The sequence below is a fragment of the Pan paniscus genome, chromosome 10 (assembly GCF_029289425.2).
Source record: "Pan paniscus chromosome 10, NHGRI_mPanPan1-v2.0_pri, whole genome shotgun sequence".
NCBI classification, from domain to species: domain Eukaryota; kingdom Metazoa; phylum Chordata; class Mammalia; order Primates; family Hominidae; genus Pan; species Pan paniscus.
Window position 1 is genome coordinate 115,987,551 of NC_073259.2, and position 22,897 is coordinate 116,010,447.

Genomic DNA, 22,897 nt, shown 5'->3' on the forward strand with positions numbered 1-22,897 from the left:
AAGTAGGTAGGCTGGCATTCAGATTCCAGTTCTGTCACGTGCTGTGTGATCTTAAGCAAGCCACTGTCTCCCTGACCCTATTTCTGTATCTGCTGGGGATGATCATAGTATATCCCTCAGTTTGATTTGATGTTGAGTGGCCTAATCTATTCTATAACCACAGATGCCTATAGGGGCCAGGCAGATGTCATGAATGAGAGAAGCGGGTCAGATGCAGGGCAGTAGGGAGTGTTGGGGACTACAGTAAACCAGGGAGCACAAGCCCCGTGTAACGGGTACAGCTGGTCAGCATCCTCTGACCCAGGCACTCTGGCATTTGATCCAGGGCATTACAGACATTCTCAAAATCTTGGAGTCTGTTTCTTTGTTCAGTAGTTTCTCGGGGGGCTTTGGCATTGTTGGGCTCAGCTGAGCTAAGAGACTAGATTTGGTCAGCAGTAAGTACGGTAGAAGGAAATGTGAGCTCAGTGTTGCCAGGGTTTTTAAATGCTCAAGAGAAGCAGGAAATCAGTTCCATTTTAAAATGCTGCCACTTCAGCAACATTTTTTTTTTTTTTTTAAAGAGACAGGGTCTTGCTCTGTCACCTAGGCTGGAGTTCAGTGGTGTGATCATAGCTTACTGCAGCCTGGAACTCCTGGGATGAATTGATCCTCCCACCTCAGCCTCATGAGTAGCTGGGACTATAGGCACCCACCACCAAGCCTGGCTAATATTTTAAATTTTTTGTAGAGATGGGGATCTTGCTATGTTGCCCAGGCTAGTCTTGCATTCCTGGCCTCAAGCGATCTTCCTGCCTTGGCTTCTCAAAGTGCTGGGGTTACAGGATAAGCCACTGCACCCAGCTCAACATTTAAAAATTAATCCACCACTATCCAGACAAAAACCCTGTGCCAGCAGTGTAACCTTGGGCAAGCCCCTTAACATCTCTGAGTTTCTGTTTCTTCATGAGTAATGGGGACAAGAATACATCTAGCTCCTGATCTTAGCAATTTATATTTAACTTTTACCTTTTTATGATGAAGTAGTTTTACTATTACCTCTCATTTCACAGATGAGAAAACAGAGGCACAGAAAAGCTAAGGATTTACTTGCACAGGACCCTACAGCTAGTAAGTGACAGGGCTATCGTGAGGCTTTAGAAGGAGATAATGCATGCAAACTGGTCAGTGAATATGAGCTATTACTGTGTTGTCATCAGGTCATTATTACCGTTATTAATAACAGAAATGGTTCAAGGCCAGTTCTTACACTTAATTCAATGGTTGAAGGAAGCTGCAGGACTTCGATCTGTCAGACAAAGATGATGGTTTAAAATTATGTGTTATATACTTTTGCAGGTAGCTCTTGGCCATTTTAATAGTTCCTTTCCACATAGGCATTCGACAGCCTTGCCAATGGGTTTCCTGGGACAATAATTAGATTTAGGCCCCTGGTCCAGTCAATACATTCTCACCTCGGGATGACCAAGCTGATCATCACCAGTAATTTACAGCTCGAGTTGTTCTGAAATCAATATGAATTTGCTTTTCATCGAGAGGGCTGTAAAACATGGGTGACAGGCAGCAACCAAAAGCAGTTGACATGGGAGTGGAGAGCTAGCAGAGCCTGGAGAGAGGCCAGACAATTTAGAGGGAGATAAAGCAGAGGGTAGAGGAGGCTGACCTCTGTCCAGTGGGCCGTGGTCACAGCCAGCCAGAGTTCCCACTGGGACCTGCTCAGGACAGTCTTGATGAGAAAGTAGATTTGATTGACAGTGAGGTGTGGTAGAAAGGGAATAAGTTTTGGAGTCAGATAGAACTGGATTTCTATTTCAGCTGTACAATTTTCTACTCTAGGGAGTTGGTCTCAATTCTTCAAGACTCGATTTTTCTAATCTGCAAGATGAGCAGATAACCGAACTTGTTGCACAGATGAAGGTGAAATGAAACTGTGTTTGCAAAGTGCTTATTTTGCTGCATGTGAGGCTGTGAAATGCATTTGTTAAGAGGAAAGGACTGCAGAGTAGGGTGGACCTGGGGGCAAATCCTGCCTCTTACCTACTAGCTGAGTAAAACTTGGGTAAGTCATTCCACCATTTTGAGCTTCAGTTTCTTTAATATTGGAATAGTAATAGGAACGTCTGTCCAGGGTGGTTGTTATAATTAAATTAGATTAGATGATGCATATGAAGTTATATTAGCACACTGCATGTAACATGATGTGAATTCAGCAAGAAGAGGGCATCATTTTTGTCAATCTGATTCTCATCCATCCCAAACAGGGCACAGAGGAAGCTCTCTGTTAACATCGGCTCAATTGCATGATAAATTAATGTTTTTAACACCCTTAAATTGGGTAATTTGAGGAGAGTTTAATACAAAAGTTAATGACACCAAAACATATTTAAATAATAAAACAACCATTAAAATTATACATGCATGATCTATTTACAAATATGTGGATGGGGCTCTGGAAAAACAAGATGAATGCTGAATGCCAGGAATACACCAGTGGGGAGCCATGGCCACTGTGGAGTCAATAAGAGTATTGTTCCAGCACTTTCTTTTCGAACCATTGCAATACCTCCCAGTAGAATAGGAAGAATGAACCTGCCCATCCCATTTGTTGTGAGCTTGACCATATGACTTGCCTGAGTCAATAGAATACAAAGTAGGAAGTGATTGGAGCAGAGGCTAGAAATATGCTTGCATGGCTTGGCTCGCCCTCTTGTGCTTCTATCATTTGCCATGAGAAGAACATGCTCTTGGTATCTGATGGCCTTGGAATAAGGAGACCCATGGAGCAGATCTGAGCCCAGCTGGCAGCCTGACCAAGATCAGCTGAACCCAATAGCACCAAAGACCTCCTACAAATCCTCAAGCAAGGAAATAAATGCTTGCTCCTGTAGCCACTGAGGTTTTGAGGTTGTAATGCAGTAAAAACTAACTCCTGCCCCCAGATTATAATGGGTGCAGGGAGATGAAGTTACTGGATTGGGTTGCCTCAGAGGAGCTGTGGCCTTCAAGAGGGGAAGTCAACAGCTCATCCACACTCCCTTCCCCTCCTTCTGTCTCCTCTTGGTGCTTCCCATTGGCTGAACTCAACTAGAAGTGGAGAGGAAGGGAGTCAATGAGAGAACCACTGAAGACCAGCTCCCCGGGGCACAGCACATGGTAGGGAAGGATGGAGAGTGGATGTGGAAGGGCAAACGGGAATTATCTTGTATTAGTCCATTCTTGCATTGCTATAAAGAAATACCTGATACTGGGTAATTTATAAAAAAAATTATCATTTAATTGGCTCACAGTTACATAGGCTGTACAGGAATCATGGTGGCATCTGCTTCTGGGGCAGCTCCAGGAAATAATCATGGTGGAAGGTGAAGGGGAAGCAGGCATGTCTTACATTGCCAAAGCAGGAGCAAGAGGGAGAGTGGGGAGGTACCACACACTTTTAAACAACCAGATCTCGTGAGAACTCACTCACTCACTATCAGGAGAATAGCATTGAGCAGATAGTGCTAACTCATTCATGAGAACTCTGCCCTCATGATCCAGTCACCTCTCATTAGGTCCCACCTCCAACACTGGGTATTACAATTTGACATGAGATTTGGGTGGGGACACAGATCCAAATCATATCATATCCAGTGCAATTAAGGGGGAAGGAGGGTTATGTGGGACTCACATATTAACAAATAACTGTTCTAAGACCTTTGCCCAGGGGCTCCATCTATGGCCCTTTGGGCATCTTCTTCCCAACTCTTTCTTGGCCTCCTGGATTTCCCTTGTTCTGTGTGGTCACCAGGAACATTCTTTGGGATGTGAAGCTCAGTGAAGTTAGCCAAGAGGGCTTCCTTGAAGAACCCAATTATTTCAGAATTTTTGCCCTTCTTAATCCATCAGCCACATTTTGGAAGTGTTTCCAAAATTGTCATGGCTGAGAGAGAGATTCGGGGAATATTTTCTTCTGTCTGTTCCCATTACTTTTTCCTCCTGTTGGCTCCCAACATCTTTAGCGAAACCATATGTTCTAGGGTATCATTCACAGGAGTCCCAGCTCCATTCTGTGCACTCCAATTTTTTTGCTAGTCAAAAAAATTTGACTTTGACAGGAACCCTTTAGCACAAAAGTGCAGAGAAAGAGTTTTGAAATCCGATCTAAGTTATAAAGGTCAACTTATCTTCTTAGCAGCTGTGTGACCTTGAACAGAGGACCTGACCTTATTCCTGAGCCAGCAGAGATCATTTTAGCACCAGATCCTAGAGCAACTTTTGAGAATTAAATGGGATATCCATGAATGCCCTTAGCATAGTACTTTGTTAATGCTTAATAAATTCATTACTATACACTTCCTAAGTGAGGTCAGGGGTAAGACTGACTCTAGAATGGGGTGGCACCTAATGCTGTAGCTGATGCCACAGCACTCAGCCACCCACCCCTAGTATTTGGCAGGCTATGCACAGTTCTTCTGTCAGTGGAATTCCATTAGATCTTGGAAAAACAAAATTCTTCTTTCCAGGCAGGTAGAAACTGAGGCATCTCTCAGCCTTCCAGGGCTCCGGGCTGTACGGGGAAGGAGATTTCTCCTTGGATCACCCTGCTGGTGGTCCCTCTTCTGGTGCCATCCACCAATTAAGCAGCCATTCATTTCACTCCATTCTGGAGAAACAAGTGTTTGCCAAACCCTGTAATATCCTGGGATTTGTGAATTATTAAATCTAAATATAGATTTATATGTCTCAATTCAATGGTGAATTTGGGTCAGCCTGACTCTTGTAGATAAGTGATATGTACAATATACGATGATTGCAGAAGAAAAGTAGAGATGATTTCAGGAAGCTATTCAAATGCGAGAGAAGCTATTATCTGTTTCCACTGTCACCTACCTCATGCCCAACCCTATTCACCACCAATCTAGCTGCTCATTCATCCCTCCCCCCAACCACCTTCCTCGTTTCTCACCTACTACACATCCCATCCTCCATCCATCCATTCTTCCATCTACCTCATTCCCCTTCAAGCCCATATACCCACCTATCCATCCATTTACCCACCCACCTATCAACTATGAAACCTTTATTCCATTCACTCCTCCACCTGCTCCATCTGCCATCTTCCCATTCACTACTCACCACCCAACCTCACAGCCACCCATGCATCCATTGCACATTCATCTATCCATTCCCTCACTACTCACCCACCCAATCTATCACCCCATGTCATCCATCTATCCACTAACCACCCATCCTAGCCCCAATCCTATCCATTCACCATCCACCAACAATTTCCTACACAGGCACCCACCCTATTCATCCATCCATCCAAACATTCAGCAAGCACCCAGTTCATCCCTCCATTTAGCAAATATTTATTAATTACCCATATGTGCCAGGGATTATGCTATGGACTTGGCACACACATGCCTAAGAAATGACTTTTTTCCCAAGAACTTCTATACCCAGTGTGAATGAGATATACTCTGAAATAAAAAAGACAAAATAAAATGCCATTAAGTTTTAATAAGACATGACAAACACGAGGCAGCATCTTGCAGTGATTACGTGTGCATGCTTTGAAGCCAGACCTATTTGACTTTGATTTGGGCTTTGCCATTTGATAGATGGATTTCCTCATATCAATCACAGCACTTTGTTAAACCTGTTTCCCCACCTGCTAAACAGGAATAATAATTGCATTTACTTCAGAAGATCATGGTGAACCCTAAACAAGTTAGTGTTAAGTAAGTTAACACATTGTGAGAAGGGGCCATTCACAAGGAACAGTGGATGCCCTCTACCAACCTAGAGTGGCCCAGCTGACAACTGACAAGACAATGGGAACCTCAGTCTTAAACTGCAGGAACTGAATTCTTCCAGCAAACACATGGACTTGGAAGGGGACCCTGGGCTCAGAAGAGAGCCTGCTAACACTTCAATTGCAGAGTTGTGGGATCTTAAGAAGAAGACCCAGCGAAACCACACCTAGACTTCTGACTCATGGCAACTGTGAGATAACAATTGTGTGTTGTTTTAAGCCACTTAGTTTGAAGTAATTTGTTATGTGGCAATAGATAACTAAGACATGGAGTTACTCGCCCAAGGCTGTATAACTCCTCAGTGATAGAACCTGGATTCAGAACAAAAGCGAACCACCACACCTCCTGAAAGATAACGAGCCAGAGGGGCTAAAATACCAAAGATTTTCTGATTAGCACTCAGCTGACCAGAAAATTAATTAATCAGAATCTCTACTTCTTTGGACCTTATGATTAGTCAGGGATTTTCTGCATTTGAAATCAAGTTTTCCACGGTAATTGCACCAAATACCATGGCTGCCCTGATGCTGCTGTACAAGTGCAGCAACTGTAGAGTTGGGGGAAGAAAGTTCCACCTTGGATGTGATCCAAAGGTCTAATTCAGAACACCTAAGTGTTTCCATTTTGAAAATGTGATGAGCATTGCTTGCTGAGAAGTAGCCATCTGGTTTCATGCCTCCGCTGCATTCCCCCCCATTGGACCACATGGGCTGAAGAAATTAGATCTGTGGACATAAGACTTACTCATTTTAAATATACAGAATGATTCCATGGGGGCAGTGGTCTACCAATCAGACAGCCACGACCACCACTACTACCAAAATGACAATAGCAGCTCACAGTCATTCAGAGCTTTCCTGAGCCTGATGCAGAGCCCAGCTGTGAGACCTATGGGTTACCCAGGCAGGCTTATAATTTGGCACCCTTTTTATCATTATGTTTTAATATTTATTCATCATCTATCTGTTGGGTGTCAGGAAACTCAGTTACTGTTAATAAAATTGTATGCTTTTTTTCTAACTCCAAATGTGGATCAGGTGTTTCACTCACAGTAGGAATGGAGAAAAAGTCACGTTTACTCATTCATACCCTGGGGCCAGCATGGAATCAATGAACTGAAAACATTGGACAACATGTTTTTCCCTTATCTGTCTTACCTTTTCTCACTTCAGTTTTCCTTTGTAGCTTCTTAGGAGACACATTAAAGGGATCAACATTTAGATCATGAAATAAATCTCCTTTCTAGCAAAGAGCTCTGTGGGCTGCAGAAGTGCAGTGCTAAATTCTCAACAGACCAAGGTGATGCCAGTGACCAGACTTTTAAAGCTTTTTCACTTGTTCATGCTGTCTGCTCCAGAGTGAGGGCTCTGGTTTGCATTTGGCCAGTTATGAGTATGTGTAGCTCTGTGTTGACTGGCTCCACATTCTTGATCTAATCCAAGGGTGCTTTGGCATACACTGCATGACTGGTTTGTCCCTCAACCTCATCAGTCTCTGCTGAACACTTTGAAGAAATCATCTCGTCTTTTCTTCCCTATCATGTTGTGAGGCAAGTACTATAATTGGCCCCATTTTCCTGATGAAAAAAGTGAAGCTTAGAGAGGTTAAGAAGCTTTCCCAAGCTTAGACAGCCATTAAATGGCAGAACTGGGATTCGACTCCAAGACCGACTGCCCCCAGAGCTTTTATTCATTATGTTTGATGCTCAAATCCAGCATTTTGCAGGTGCACATTTGTTTTCATGGAGAAGTGACTGTATCAAGGATAAGTCCCACTGTAGCAACCATGAGCTGCTTTGTTGGGGGAAACAATGCAAGGGAAAGGTGTGAGGAGGTGCACACTCACCTGAGCCTCTAGCACAGGTGTCAGAAGTACTATGAGGTTGAAGACTCTCAGCTGTAGCACATCTCAGATTTGGTCAGTATTCATTTTATTCATATATCCAATTCAATTCAATTCAATTCAATTCATTCATTCATTCATTCATTTGAGATTTATTGAGAACCCATGATGACAAAGAGTGTTTTTATGAACTAGCCGGTGAATTAGACAATGTCCCTGCACTTATGGCTTGCATTCTAATATGGAGGTAAAAGAAATAAGAAAACCAAGAAATGAAATACTTTTAGAAAATAATAAGCAACATGAAGGAAACAAGGGGGGTTGTGACAGAGAAACAGTGGGATCTGGGTAGAGAAAACAGTAAGGGAAGACCTGTCTGAGGAGGTGACAGCAGAGCTGAGATATGAATGGTGAGAAGGAGGCAGTGAGGACAGGACCTGGAGGAGGAGCATTCCAGGCACATGGAAGAGCAGATACAGTGACCCTGGGCTGGGAGTGAGCATTGCTTAGACAAAGGAGAGAAAGGATGCAGTTGAGGCAAAAGCACAGCGCATGTGGTAATACACAGGGAAGCCTGGTGTGGCTTGAGACCAGAGAAGTTGGTATGGGCCCCTAGGGCATTTTAGGGCAAAAAAAAAAAAAAAAAAAAAAGAACTTGGACTTTGGCCTGGTGTCGGCAGGGAGCCGTAAAAATGAACAGCAGGACCCAGGTAATACTTTTGTCAATGATTTCTCTGAATGTCATGGGAAAAATGGAAAAAGAGGTCCAAGAGTGATAATAAGAACAAGTGGGAGACTACTGCAGAAGTCCTACTCCATATAGAAGGCACATCTGAGGGATTTCATGTTTCATTTCACTCCAGCCAGACTGGAACCCTTGCCAGTTCCCTTAACTCGCCAAGTTCTTTCATGCCTCAGGGTTTCCCCCACCTGCAATACTCTTTCAGCCCCTTTCTTTAGCTAAGTCCAGTTCTTTTTTAGGCCTAAAAAAGGCCCTCTTATCCAATGTCTTTTCATCTAGGAAGCCTTCTCTGACCCCAAGTGCAGGTGAGCGCTCCTTGTTTCTTATTCCCATGGCAACCAGCTCTTCCTCTTAATGGCACCCATCTGCCTTGCAACTACTTAAGCAAGTCCACCGTCCCCTGCTGTTCCCTTTATGAGCCCCATGAAGGCAATAATTACATCACTGCAGCCGCAAATAGAATGCACAAAGAAGGCTCTCGGCAAATATTTATTTCATGAAATAATATTTTGTTGAAGTTCGTGGCAACTTGAGATTTATGCTACTGACCCTAAATGATTTTGAAACAATTAAGTAGGGTCAGTCTTTCAAACTATTTTTTGTTTTTTTGAGATGGAGTCTTGCTCTGTTGCCAGGCTGGAGTGCAGTGGTGCGATCCCGGCTCACTGCAATCTCTGCCTCCCAGGTTTGAGGGATTCTCCCACCTCAGCCTCCTGAGTAGCTGGGACTACAGGTGCGTGCCACCATGCCCAGTTAATTTTTTTGTATTTTTAGTAGAGACGGGGTTTCACCATGTTGGCCAGGATGGTCTCAATCTCTTGACCTCGTGATCTGCCCTCCTTGGCCTCCCAAAGTGCTGGGATTACAGGCGTGAACCACTGCACCCAGCCCTCAAACAAATTTTTTTAGAGCAATAGCTATGATGGCTACATGCCTTGTATGTGCCGGGAACAATATTAAGCACATTACACTCAGTTACTCATTTAATCATCTCAATAACCATATAGTATAGGAACATTCACCACTGTTTTTCAGATGGGAAGCTGAAGATGATCATGGTTAAGTAACTTGCCCAAGAAGACATTCTGATTATGTGATGGAGATAACAATTCAAATTCATGTCCATTTAGATGCAAAGCCCGTGCTTTTTAAACTAATCACTCCTGAAGACAGGCACAATCATTCCCTCAGCAAGTATTTACTGAGTGTCAGCTTCAGTGCAGAGAAAGATATGATGTTGAATTAGCCAGAGTTCCTGCTTTCTAGGAGATTAGTATCTGGTAGGAGAGCTGAGACCCGGAGTGAAGAATCTATGTAATGTTTATAATGTGGGAATCCATATGGCCCAGTCCAGAGAACTGTTGAGATCAAGAGAATTCAGTCTAAAAATCTTGAAAACAATTTCAAAGTAACACATTCACTTATTGTAATTCTCTAACACGATGAAGAGGACTCATAGTCTATAGAAATATTTCCTAAATCTTTTCCCTTTGCCACAGCTTCCCTCACATACTACAGCTTTTCCCAAACCCCTCAATCCCAGCCTCACTCCAAATCTCTTTTTCCAGTCAACTGATGCAGCTCTTTCCCTTGTTCCTTCTGTTTTTTTTTTTTCTCCATAAGATTCTGTATCATTGAATCTCAAAACAGTTGACAAAACCCAAGCCAACCCTTTTGCCAATTCTGTGAAAACCATGGAGTTTCTTCTAGAGAAATACTCAAGTGCATGTACATGCAGACCACCCCCTACTGCCCCACACACAGACATACACTTATTTTACTGGTTCACCTGTAATTTCAAGGGTTCCACAGACCTTCTGAATCTTACCCACAGTTTCTGGATGATAAACCTTGGCACTGGTAATCTGAAAAGCCATTAGCTACTTAGCATTTGCCAAAGCAGGATAGCTCTTCCTCTTTCCATGTGCGTGAGAGGACTTCAGAAATTTGTATAAAAATAGATCCACCCCAACCAACCAAACCCCATGCCTGCTGCTTCAGATGCATGTCTTTCTTCACAGTTTCCAGCTTTAAGTGGCTTTATCTTGCAGGGAGAAGGAAACTCTGTAATTAAGATAGCCAGACAACAAAGGACTTAGCAGCTCTCTAGCTGTTGACATTCTAGCTAAAAGAGCTGGACCCAACTCTCTCCTTTTTAAGCCCGGGTTCAGGCTAAAACCTGAACCCTGATACCGAGTGATTTTAATTAACCCAAATGGTATGGTTCTGCAAACCAACTGTTCTCAGCCACTGCATTATGTCACTAGTGGATGGCCATCAGTTATCAGAAATGTTGGAAAGTAATTGGAACTATTAGTTAAATCCTAGAGTTGGAACATTATTTGCTTAAAAAATAAATTTGTGGAGACTTCTGGTTCCAAAATGGCAGTGTAGAAGCAAGCTGGCTTCACTACCCCACACAGAAAACCAAAAACATATATACAGTCCTGAGATTATTACCAGCAAGATCCCAGAACTCAAATACGAGAATGAGACATTTCCCAGGGCCACAAAGAAGTGAAAAAATTCTGAGCAGATGGTTAGAGAATTGGATATCTATATCTGCAATGTCCCTACACCCAATCTGCCTGGCACGAAGTACATGGAAAATTTCCCCCCAACTCATGATTTCTACATTGAAAAAAGTGAGACCAAGGGGACAACAAACTTACCCACTATCTTATGTTCCCTGGCAGGAGACCTGTCCCTGCCTCAGCCTACAGGAAGCATCAGGAGTGCCTGAAGGAAGAAATATTTCTGAGGACAGGCAGAGACAAAGCAGGGAGGCAAGAGTATCATCCATAGCCCCGAAAGCTCTACTCTGCAACTTAGCCAAAGGAGATGCTAAATCAGAGTGGCTGTTCAGCTGCACCATGCAGAAGGAGGTTTGTTCCACAGGTCTACTGGACATGAACCCCTAGCCAGCCTTTCCACACTACTAGAATATTCCCTTTGAGACCCTATCCATTCAGGACAGGCAGTACTCTGATTGTTTACCAGAGCTTGGCTTGGGCACCATCTAGTCCTGAAACGGAGGCAGCAACTTAGCAGAAAAAAAATAAACAAATAAATTACAAAGACTCTCTAAGCAAACATACCTAGTAAAAATGAAAACAGGCCACACAGAGAAGACTGGCATAAATAACTAATCATTCAATGCAAACACACACACACACACATCCACAAAAACAATAACAAACAAGGACCCATGATCTCCCCAAACAAACCAAGGAAACAGTGATGAACCCTAATGAAACAGTGATATGTGAGCTCTCTAACCAATAATTGAAAACAGCAGTTTTAAAGAAACTCAGTGATCTGCAGAGAAAAGCAATTTAGAAATTTATTGAAGAAATTTAACAAAGAGATTGAAATAATAATAAACAAACAAACAAATCTTGGAACTGAGAAATACATTTGCTGAACTGAAAAATTTATTGGAGGATCTCTACAGTGAAGGGATCAAGCAGAGGAATCAGTGAGCTCAAAGACAGCTATTTGAAAATACACAGATGAGAAGAAAGAAAAAAGAATGAAAAGGAAGAAAGATCATTTACAAGATACAGAAAATTACTACAAAAGTCCAAATCTAAGAATTATTGGCGTTCAAGAAGGAGTTGAGCAAGAGCAAGGGGTAGAAAGCTTACTCAAAGAAATAATAACAGAAAAATTTCTAAAACTTGAGAAAGATATAAATATCCAAGCACAGGAAGATCAGAGAACATCAAACAGATTTGATCCAAATAAGACTACCCCCAGGCATATAATAATCAAACTCTCAAATGTCAAGGACAAAGAAAGAATCCTAAAAGCAGCAAGAGAAAAGAAGCACATAGCATGTAAAGGAACTATAATTCATCTGGCAACAGACTTCTCGGTGGAAACCATACAGGCCAGGAAGCAGTGGAACAACACTTTCAAACTGCTAAAAGAAAAGACCTGCTGTTTAAGAATACTGTATCCAGCAAGGCAATACTTCAAATATAAAGGAGAGGTAAAGGCTTTCCCAGACGAACAAAAGCTGAGAGAATTCACCACCACCAGACCCATCTTATAAGAAATACTAAAGGGATTTCTTTAATCTGAAAGAAAAAAGAAAATACTAATGTCCAAAAAGAAAACATGTGAAGATACAAAACCTATTGGTAAAATTAAGTATATGGAACAGACCTAGAATACTCTAATACTGTCATTGTAGTAAGCAATCTACTAATAACTCTACTATGAAGCCCAAAAGACAAATCTATCAAAAAGCAATAATAGTTAGAGCAACCTGTTAAAAGATAGACAATACAAAAATATGTAAATTGAGGCAACAAAAAATTTAAAATGTGAGAGGGATAGAGTTAAAGTGTTACAGGTTTTTTTCATTTTTCCTTTGTTTTTATTATTTTCTTTGTGATCTAAGTTGTCATCTCTTTAAAATATCTTGTTATATCTAAAAGATATAGATCTTTTTGTAAGCCTCATAGTAACAACAATGCAAAAATTTTGGAATTGAATCACTAAAAATAACAACCAATGAACTAAAACATACTATTAATAATAGAGAAAATCACTTAACTACAAAGGAAGGCCATGAGAAAGGGAGAGAGGAGCTACAAAATGATCAGAAAACAAGCAACAGAATGACAGTGGTAAGTTATTGCTTACCAATAATAACACTGAATGTAAATTGACTCAATTCTCCAATTAAAAGGCATGCAGTGACTGAAGAGATAAGAAACAAGACCCAAATATATGCTGCCTACAAGAAACCCACTTCACCTATAAAGAGACAGATAGACTGAAAATATAGGAGGTGGAAAAATATATTCCATGCAACTGGAAACCAAAAGAAAGCAGGAATAGCTATTCTTGTATCAGATAAAATAGACTATACATCGAAGACTTTAGAAAAAGACAAAGAAGTTCACTATATAACAATAAAGGGGTCAGATCAGCAAGAGTATATAATAATTACAAATATCTATGCACCCAGCACCAGAGCTCCCAAGTATATATAGCAAACATAAATTGATCTAAAGGGAGAGATATACTGCAATACCATAATAGTAGGGGATTTCAAAACCCAACTTTTGGTAATGAATAGATCATCCAGACAGAAAATATACAAAGGAACATAGTTAAACTGTACACTAGATAAAATAACCCTACCTGACATTTACTGGACATTTCACTCAACTGATGCAGAATATACATTATTTTCATCATCATGTGGAACATTGTCCAGAGCAGACCATTTATTAGACCACAAAATAAATCTCAACAAATCCAAATAGTGGAAATAAAATCAACTATTTTTTCTGACCACAGTGGAATAAAACTAGAAATGAATAAAAAGAGGAACCTCAGAAACTACACAAACACATGGAAATTAAACAATATGCTCCTGAACAACCAATGGGTCAATGAAGAAATTAAGAAAGAAATTAAAAAAATTTTGAAACAAATGAAAATGGAAATACAACATACCAAAATCTATGAGATACAGCAAAAACAGTACTTAGAGGGAGGTTTATAGCAATAAACTCACAGGGCAAAAAGTAGGAAGGCTTCAAATCAACAGCCTAAGGATGTACCTCAAGATCCTAGGAAAAGCAAGAACAAACCAAACCCCAAATTCAAACAATAAAAGAAATAATTAAGATCAGAGAAAAAATAAGTGAAACTGAGATTTTTTTAAATTACTGAAGATACAGAAGAGCAACAAAACAAAAATTTGGGCTTTTGAAAAGATAAAATCAACAAACCATTAACTGAACTAACCAAGAAAAAAGAAAGAAGATTCAAATAACTAAAAAGAGGAATGAAAAAAGATACATGACAACTGAGAACATAGAAATATAAAGAATCATTAAAGACTATTATGCACAACTATACAACAACAAATTGGGAGACTAAAAAGAAATTGATAAATTTCTGAATGAATATCCTCGGTAGATATTAATCTACCAAGATTGAATCATGAGGAAATAGAAAATCTCAACAAACTAGTAATGAGTAACAAGATTGAAGCTATGATAAAATGTCTCCCATCAAAGAAAACTCTGAGACCTGATGGCTTCACCACAGAATTTTGCCAAACTTTTGAACAAGAACTCATGTCAGTTCTACTCAAATTCTTAAAAACAAGTGAATAGGAAGGAACACATCTGAACTAATTCTATGAGGCCAGCATTACTCTGATATCCAAACCAGACAAGAACATAATGAAAAAAGAAAACTATAGACCGATATTACTGATGAGCATAGATGCAACAATCCTCAACAAAATACTAGCAAATCAAATTTAATAACACATTAAAAACAACATTCACCATGATCAAGTGGGATTCATCCCAGGGGTGCAAGGATGGTTCAATGTATGCAAGTCAATAATATGACACATCATATTAACAGAACCAAAAATAAAAGCAATATAATTATTTCAATAGATGCTGAAAAAATATTTGATAAAATTCAACATCCCTTTATGAGAAAATTTTCAACAAACTGGGTATAGAGAAACATACCTAAAAATAAGAAAAGACATATATGAAAACCCACAGCTAACATTGTATTAAATTGGGAACAATTGAAAGTCTTTCCCCTAAGACCTGGAACAAGACAAGGATGCCCACTTTCACCATAATACTTTCAACATAATACTGGAAGTGCTGGGCAGAGCACTTAGGCAAGAGAAAGAAATAAAAGCCATCCAAATTGAAAAGAGAAAAACCCAAATGGTCCAACAAAAATTTCTTAGAACTGATAAATGAATTCAGGAAAGTTACAGGATACAAAATTAGCATACGAAAATCAGTAGCATTTATATATACCAACAGCAAGCAGTCTGAAGAAGAAATCAAGACAGCAATCCCATTTACAATAGCTACAAAGAATACAAAATACCTGGGCATCAATTTAACCAAAAAAGATAAAGATCTACACAACAGAAACTATCCAACACTGAGGAAAGAATTTGGAGAGGACACACGAAAGATGAAATTGTCATTTTAACAATATTAATTCTTCCAATCCATGAACATATATCTCATGCTCATAGATTGGAAGAATTAATATTGTTATAATGACAATACTACCCAAAGCAATTTACAGATTCAATGCAGTACTACAGAAATATCAATGACATTCTTCACAGAAATAGAAAAAACAATCCTAAAATGTATGTGGAATCACAAAAGACTCTGACTAGGCAAAGCAAACCTGAGAAAAAGAATAAAGCTGGTGACACTATACTACCTTACTTTAAAATATGCTACAAAGCTATAGGAACCAAATCAGCATGATACTGGCATAATAACAGACACATAGACCAATGGAACAGAATAGAGAACCCATATGTAAATCCACACATTTAGAGTCAACTCATTTTTGACAAAGGCTCCAATAACATACAATGGGGGAAAGACAGTCTTTTTAATAAGTGATGCTGGAAAACAAGATACCCCATTTCAGAAGAATGAAACTTGATGCTTTTCTCTCACAGTGTAAAAAATCAAATCACAATGGATTAAAGACTTAAACTTAAGACCTAAAACTATGAAACTAATAGGAGAAAACATTGGGGAAATGCTCCAGGATGTTGCTCTGGGCAAAGATCTTTTATGTAAGACCTCAAAAGCATAGGCAACCAAAGCAAAAATGGGCAAATGGGATTATATCAAGCTAAAAAGTTTCTGCACAGCCAAGAAAACATTCAACAAAGTGAAGAGATGACCCACAGAATGGAAGAAAATATTTGCAAATTATTTATCTGACAAAGGATTAATAATCGAATTTATAAGGAGCTCAAGCAAGTCAATAGCAAAAAACAAGCAATTTTGATTGAAAAGACAAATAACCTGATTAAAAAATGGGCAAGAGATATGAATAAACATTTCTCAAAAGAAGACGTGCAAATGGCCAATAGGTATATGAAAAAAACGTCAACACTGCTAATCATCAGAGAAATGCAAATCAAAGCCACAATGTGATATTATCTCACCCCAGTTAAAATGGCTTTTATCAAAAAGACAGGCAATAACAGATGCTGGTGAGGACGTGGAGAAAGGAGAACCCTCAAACACTGTTGTTGGGAATGTAAATTAGTATAGCCACTATGGAAAACAGTATGGAGGTTTCTCAAAAAATTAAAAATACAACTATCATATGATCCAGCAATGCCACTATTGGATATATATCCAAAAGAAAGGATATCAATATATTAAAGAGTATCTCCATTCCCATATTTATTGGAGCACTATTCAAAATCAACCTAAGTGCTTATCAGTGGATGAATGAATAGAGAAAATGTGGCATATGCACACAATGGAATACTATTCAGACATAATAAGAATGAAATCTTTCTTTTGCAGCAATATGGATGGAACTGGAGGCCATTATGTTAAATGAAATAAGCCAAGCACAGACAGACAAATATCACATGTTCTTACTCATATGTGGTAACTAAAAATGTGGTTCTCATGAAGATAGAGAGTGGCTTAGTGGTTATCAGAGGCTGGGAAGGGTAGGGAGTCAGAGGGATGAATAGGTCCAAATATATGGTTTGATAGAAGAATTAAGACCTAGTGTTTGACACATCAGTAGGGTGACTATAGTTTGCAACAAACTACTGTACATTTCAAAATAGCTACAAGAGAATAGTTGGAACGTTTCTAGCATAAAGAAAAGAAATATTTAAGGTGATGGGTATGTCATCTTTACAAATTTTATGAATGTGTAAAATTATTACACATGTGCCAAAAATTGTCCATCTATTACGTATCAATTAAAAGTATTTAAAAATAAATACGCTTGAGAACATTAAAGTTATCGTTGTAATGATACTGCTCTCAATGCCTTGTTTTCATATGTGCTTTCCTGTAGATGGGGGATGGGAGGGAATGGGCAGTGGGTGCCATCAGGGGAATTCTGAATAGCCCTGGGATTCCTGTGTGACTCAATCTTGCCCTTCATGGTTTCTGATTTTAAAAATATTTAAAAAGGGCTTTGGTAACCCCCCAGTTTTTATGTTACCATTTTTCTCCTCCCAGAATGGCGCTTCCCAAACCCTAGTTATTTTAACATTATCTTCAAGATTTTTGTTGTATTTTGACTTATGCCTCTTTAATTTTCAATTTAAGATTTGTTCTAATAGTCAATCCTCTTTAGCCATATCCTAAGCAATAATAATCATGAAATCATGGGATTGATGTGTTTGTTATTTCTGCACATTAAAATAAGTACGTAATTTTAAAAATAAAATCATGGTTCATGTACCATCAAAAATAATTCTCTACATCCCCCGTGGTGTGGTTACCACACTTTGAAGACACACTGTTCCAGTAAGTGCTCTCATGAGTTGAAAATCTTATCTTTGATCCACTTATTCATTGGTAAATTCCATTTCTTCTTTTAAAATAATCTATTAGGTGCTTACTGTGTGCCAGGCACTGGTCTAGGCATGTGCGTTGCTTATTATTTTATTTAATTCTTTGAACAAAACTTTGAGGTTGTTATTGCTATTCCCATTTTGCAAATGGAGAAAAGGAGTCTCAGAGACATGTCTGCACGTCTTGCCTAAGCTCACACAGCCTGTGGTTTTTCCAGGAGGACAGAATCAGGTATCCATATTGTGAGAAACTATTAGCAGTGATGGGGAGGCTTGTTGACCTCCTCAAGAACGCAGGCCCTGCGTTTCTAAGACGGCCTCAGCTCCTCTAAACAGTCAAATCACAGAGGGGACATTTGTTTGTGAAGTATGTCACAGTGTTCCAGCAGCCTAGATTCTTTCCAAGAGTTTCTCGAAATCCAGCAGAATAAATATCAGATTTTTTATTGCCTACCACATAATAGGAATATAACTTATTACCGTTGGAGCGCCAGGCTTTCGGCAGCCTCCATAAATCTGGCGCTCCAATTGACTCCATATGCATTTAAGCAAAACTCAGCCCACATAGGGGAGCGGTGGATGTAACTGGAATATGGAATGGGGCTTTTGGATTAATCACATTCTGAATATTAACTGTGTATTATGCTGATTTCCTTGCGAATATATTCAGAAGTCTCAGCATGTGTACCTGACTCAGGCTTATACAATCAGAATAGCAAATGTCCTGATTGTGAGGTTGGAAACAGCTCCAACTGCAGTGTATGAGGCCGAATTTCATTTCCCCTGAGAAAAAGAATATTTCAACACTCTCCGGGAGGCCTGGAAACACAATGTATGGTTTTTCGAAACCAGGGGAAGAAGCAGTGTTTGTTTTCAACTGCCTAGTTCAGAATGGATTTTGCCAAGGAACAAGACTGTGTTTTGTAGTGAATTCTTGGAGGATTTTTCTGACCCAATAACTATTTTATTTTTAAAGGAATAAGCACTCTATGATTGTCTTTACTGGGTGGAGAAGGCAGTGGGGTCGGAAGGTGGTAGAGGAGGGAATAGGAAGAGGCACAGTGTGACCAAGGATTAAGGTTTACAGGGGAAAATTCTGAATGACTTCGTGCTCTGCCAAGGGCATTGCTGGGACGACCTTGCTGCATCACTACAGAAAACATCCTATGTTAGTTACACAATTCATCATTCACAAAGCAAGGCTATACCTGCAGAATCTCGTCTAGTACTAACAGCAATTCTGAGAGGTAGGTGGTATGATTCCCATTTCACAGATGTAGAAACTGATGCTTGGACATTTTCTGCCTTGAGCAAATGTGAATAAAAAAGTCATGGGAGGCCGGGCGCGGTAGCTCACACCTGTAATCCTAGCATTTTGGGAGGCCAAGGCGGGCAGATTGCCTGAGCTCAGGAATTCAAGACCAGCCTGGGCAACACGGTGAAACCTCATCTCTACTAAAATACAAAGAATTAGCTGGGCATGGCAGCGTGCGCCTGTAGTCCCAGCTACTTGGGAGGCTGAGGCAGGATAATTGCTTGAACCCAGGAGGCGGAGGCTGCAGTGAGCCGAGATCGCGCCACTGCACTCCAGCCTGAACGACAGAGCGAGACTCTGTCTCCAAAAAAAAAAAAAAAGAAAGAAAAAGAAAAGTCATGGGAGAAGGACCTGGACTGGAGCGGAGTGGCAAGTGAGGCACTTGCTTCAGGCACAATGTGAAGGGGCACCCCCAAACCTCAATAATTGAGAAAAAATACATTTTAATGTAATAATGTTTTAAATTACTGCAAAAAATCTATGGGGAGCAAAATATCAAAATTCTAAATAAGGGCAGGATTAGTAATAGTGCTTTGATGAACCATATTGGAGCCCAAGGCAAAAGGAAAAGTCAGCAATTCTGATCTGGTCTTCATTTATTTTGATGACGTACTTTTCTTTCTTTTTTTTTTTCTGGCTTCCCTTTAAATTTTGTGCCTGAGGCCAGTGCCTCACTAGCTTCACCCCAGTCCTAGCTGTGCATGGGAGCCAAAATTATCTCCCTAAAGCCTACATCTGCTCAGATCAGGCCTCGGATCAATACCTTCCAGGGGCTCCCTGTCATCCAAAGGAAAGAGTTCAGATGCCCAAGCTTGACTCTGGGAGCTTCTGAAATTGAAGGTGCACAGACTGCAGGCTCTGAACTGGGCTCTGCGGTTTACATACATAAAATGGGCTAACAGTTGAGGTCTTAGACTTAGGGACTTAGACTACCTGGGTTTGGATCTTGCTCTATAATGTACTAACAGTGTGACCTTGAATAGTGAACTTAAAGTCCCCAAGTCTCAGTTTTCTCACCTGAAAAGGGAGAGAGCAATGATATCCAGCTTATAGAGTTGCTGAGATTAAATAATAAAAATAAGAATAATGAAAACAAGAACGATGCCATTTATTAAGTACCAACCTTCCCAGCGTCTAGCACATAGTAAGTGTTCAGTTAATCCACTCAACAAACATTTATTGAGTACCTACTATATTCCAGGTTCTGGAGCTTTTGAGACTCTAATAAATGTTAATTGTTATTACTATTATTTAATCTTTACAACAGTCTCATGGAATAGGTACTACTATTTTCATCCTTATTTTACAGATAGGGAAACTGAGGATCAAAGGGATTCAGTAGTATACTGGAGGTAAGCTAACAGTTTAATTGAAGAGCCAAGAGTGGAGTCCTATTAATTTTGGCTCCAAAGTCAACAGAATTCTTTGTGAGGTCTAACGAAGCCTTTGAGAGTATATTTGTCTTTTCCACGGGACTGTAGTCTTCCAGAGGGCAGACCTCATGGTGGATTTATCCTTGTGTTTGTCTCAGGCCTTGCAAAGAGTTTTGTATACAGCAAGTGCTCAACAAATGGCTAACAAAATAAACTGAATACTGTCTTAAAGCTTTCTTGAATGTGATTTGTGGTTTGTGTCTGAGTATTTACCCCCACTATGTCGAGTGCGTATGGTGCTTCTCTAGTTCTTTGCAAGGAAAGATAACTTGGCTTGGTGGTGGAGATGGATGGGTGTCCAAAGTGAAACTCATCTTCTTCCTCCACCCACCTGCTCCTGCTTGAGGTCCCTATCTCTGTGAACATAGGACAGTCAACCCACTGCTCACAAAAGATACCAGGGATTGTCCCTCCCCTGCTCTTCCCTCTCCCTCTTTGTTGATAGCCACTCAACTGCCATGTGCTGGGGATCCCTTCTCCTAAACTTTTCCTCTTCAGCCATATCTCTTCATCCCTGTCCACCCCCAACTTAGTCTAGGCTGCCTCCAGCTCTGGCTTGGATCCTGTCTCACTTCTCTGCCTGCTTCTAGCCTGGGCCTCCATCCCCTCGTCTCATTCCATTCCCTACTGGGAAACCAGAACCATCTTTGCCAACCACAGACAGATTAGACCAGCCTCTTTCCTGCTTCAAACTCTGCATGGTTCTGGTTACCTAGAGCAGTGACCTCTAAAATAAGGGACCCACAAACTGGGGGCAATGAAGAATGATCCCCTTGAGTATGAGAAGAAGGTATTGAAATTTCTTTTTCTGTTTATTTTCTACTTTATCCTTTAGAAATTATATTTCTGTACATGTTTTACATATTTCATTATATTTCTATGCTTAGTTTACATTCAGTAGAGTCTGAGGCAGAGATTTGGATGCATGGGGCTTACTGCAAGAGTGAGCTCAGGAGAAACCAATGAGAGAATAAGAGAAGTGGGATGGAGTCTCATGCCTGTAATCCCAGCACTTTGGGAGGCCAAGGGGGGTGGATCGCTTGAGCCCAAGAGTCTGAAATGAGCCTGGGCAACATAGTGAGACCCTGTCTCTACAAAGAAATACAAAAATTAGCCAGGCATGGTGGTGCATGCTTGTAGTCCCAGCTACTCAGGAAGCTGAGGTGGGAGGATCACTTGAGCCGGGAAGGCGGAGGTTGCAGTGAGTCAAGATCAAGACTGTGCCACTGCACTGCAGCCTGGGCCACAGAGCGAGACCCTGTCTCAAAAATAAAAATAAAAATAAAAATAAAAGCAGTATGAGGTAGAGGGAAATAGCTAAGCAAAGGTGTGGCCTCAGCTGGAGTCTAGCTTCAGCCTGAACCCAGGGGGAGCTCTGGAGGGTAAATTGCACTACAAGGAGTCAAGTTGACTTTTTGTGTACCTGTGTCAGCCACCTGACCTTAGGGTGGTGAGGGGTGTCAATTTCCAAGTGAGTCTATTCTCCTTAGCCACGGGAAATTCTTTGGATAGGAGGACAGCTGTGAGCAGTGAGCAGTAACACTCTTGCTATGTCCACAGGTGTGAGGGACAGATGGGACCCATTTGTTAGTTTCATATGTTCTTTATTTGAAAAAAGATCTTCAAACTATAGGTGTAAATATTTGTTTTATACCATTACTTTACTTATCTTTTTTGGAATAGTAATATTTTGTATGTTGGATTTTATTATTTCTCTTCCATATCTGTTATTTTTCTTTTATTCTTTTTCACTTCAGTTTGTTTTATTTTTCTCAAATTTTCTTCTGTGTCTCTTATATTTTAATCATGTAAATTTGACTCTGTTTACTTCTATTTTTACTGTACCTTTCATGTTCACGCTGAACTTTGTGAGAACCATTTCATCCCCTTCTGCTGCCTTCGAATTTCTTCCCTGAATGCTTTTTGCTCTGGGCTAGATCCCAGCTGAGGAGGCCACACCTTTGCTTAGCTTTTTCCCTTAACTCCGTCCTGCTTCCCTTATTCTCCCACAGGGTTTTCCTGAGTGCATACCTTCGGTAAGCCCCATGCATCCAAATCCTTGCCTCAGGCTCCATTGAACTTGAAAACTAACATAGTAACATGCAAAGAAATATAACTTTAAAAGGACAAAATAGAACTAGACATAGTCTCTTGTTTCTTAGAGGCAATGGTTTTTTTTTTTTTTTTTATGGAGTCTCGCTCTGTCACCCAGGCTGGAGTGCAGTGGAGCATCTCGGCTCTCTGCAAGCTCCGCCTCCCGGGTTCACATCATTCTCTTGCCTCAGCCTCCCAAGTAGCTGGGACTACAGGCACCCGCCACCACGCACAGCTAATTTTTTGTATTTATTTAGTAGAGATGGGGTTTCACCATGTTAGCCAGGATGGTTTTGA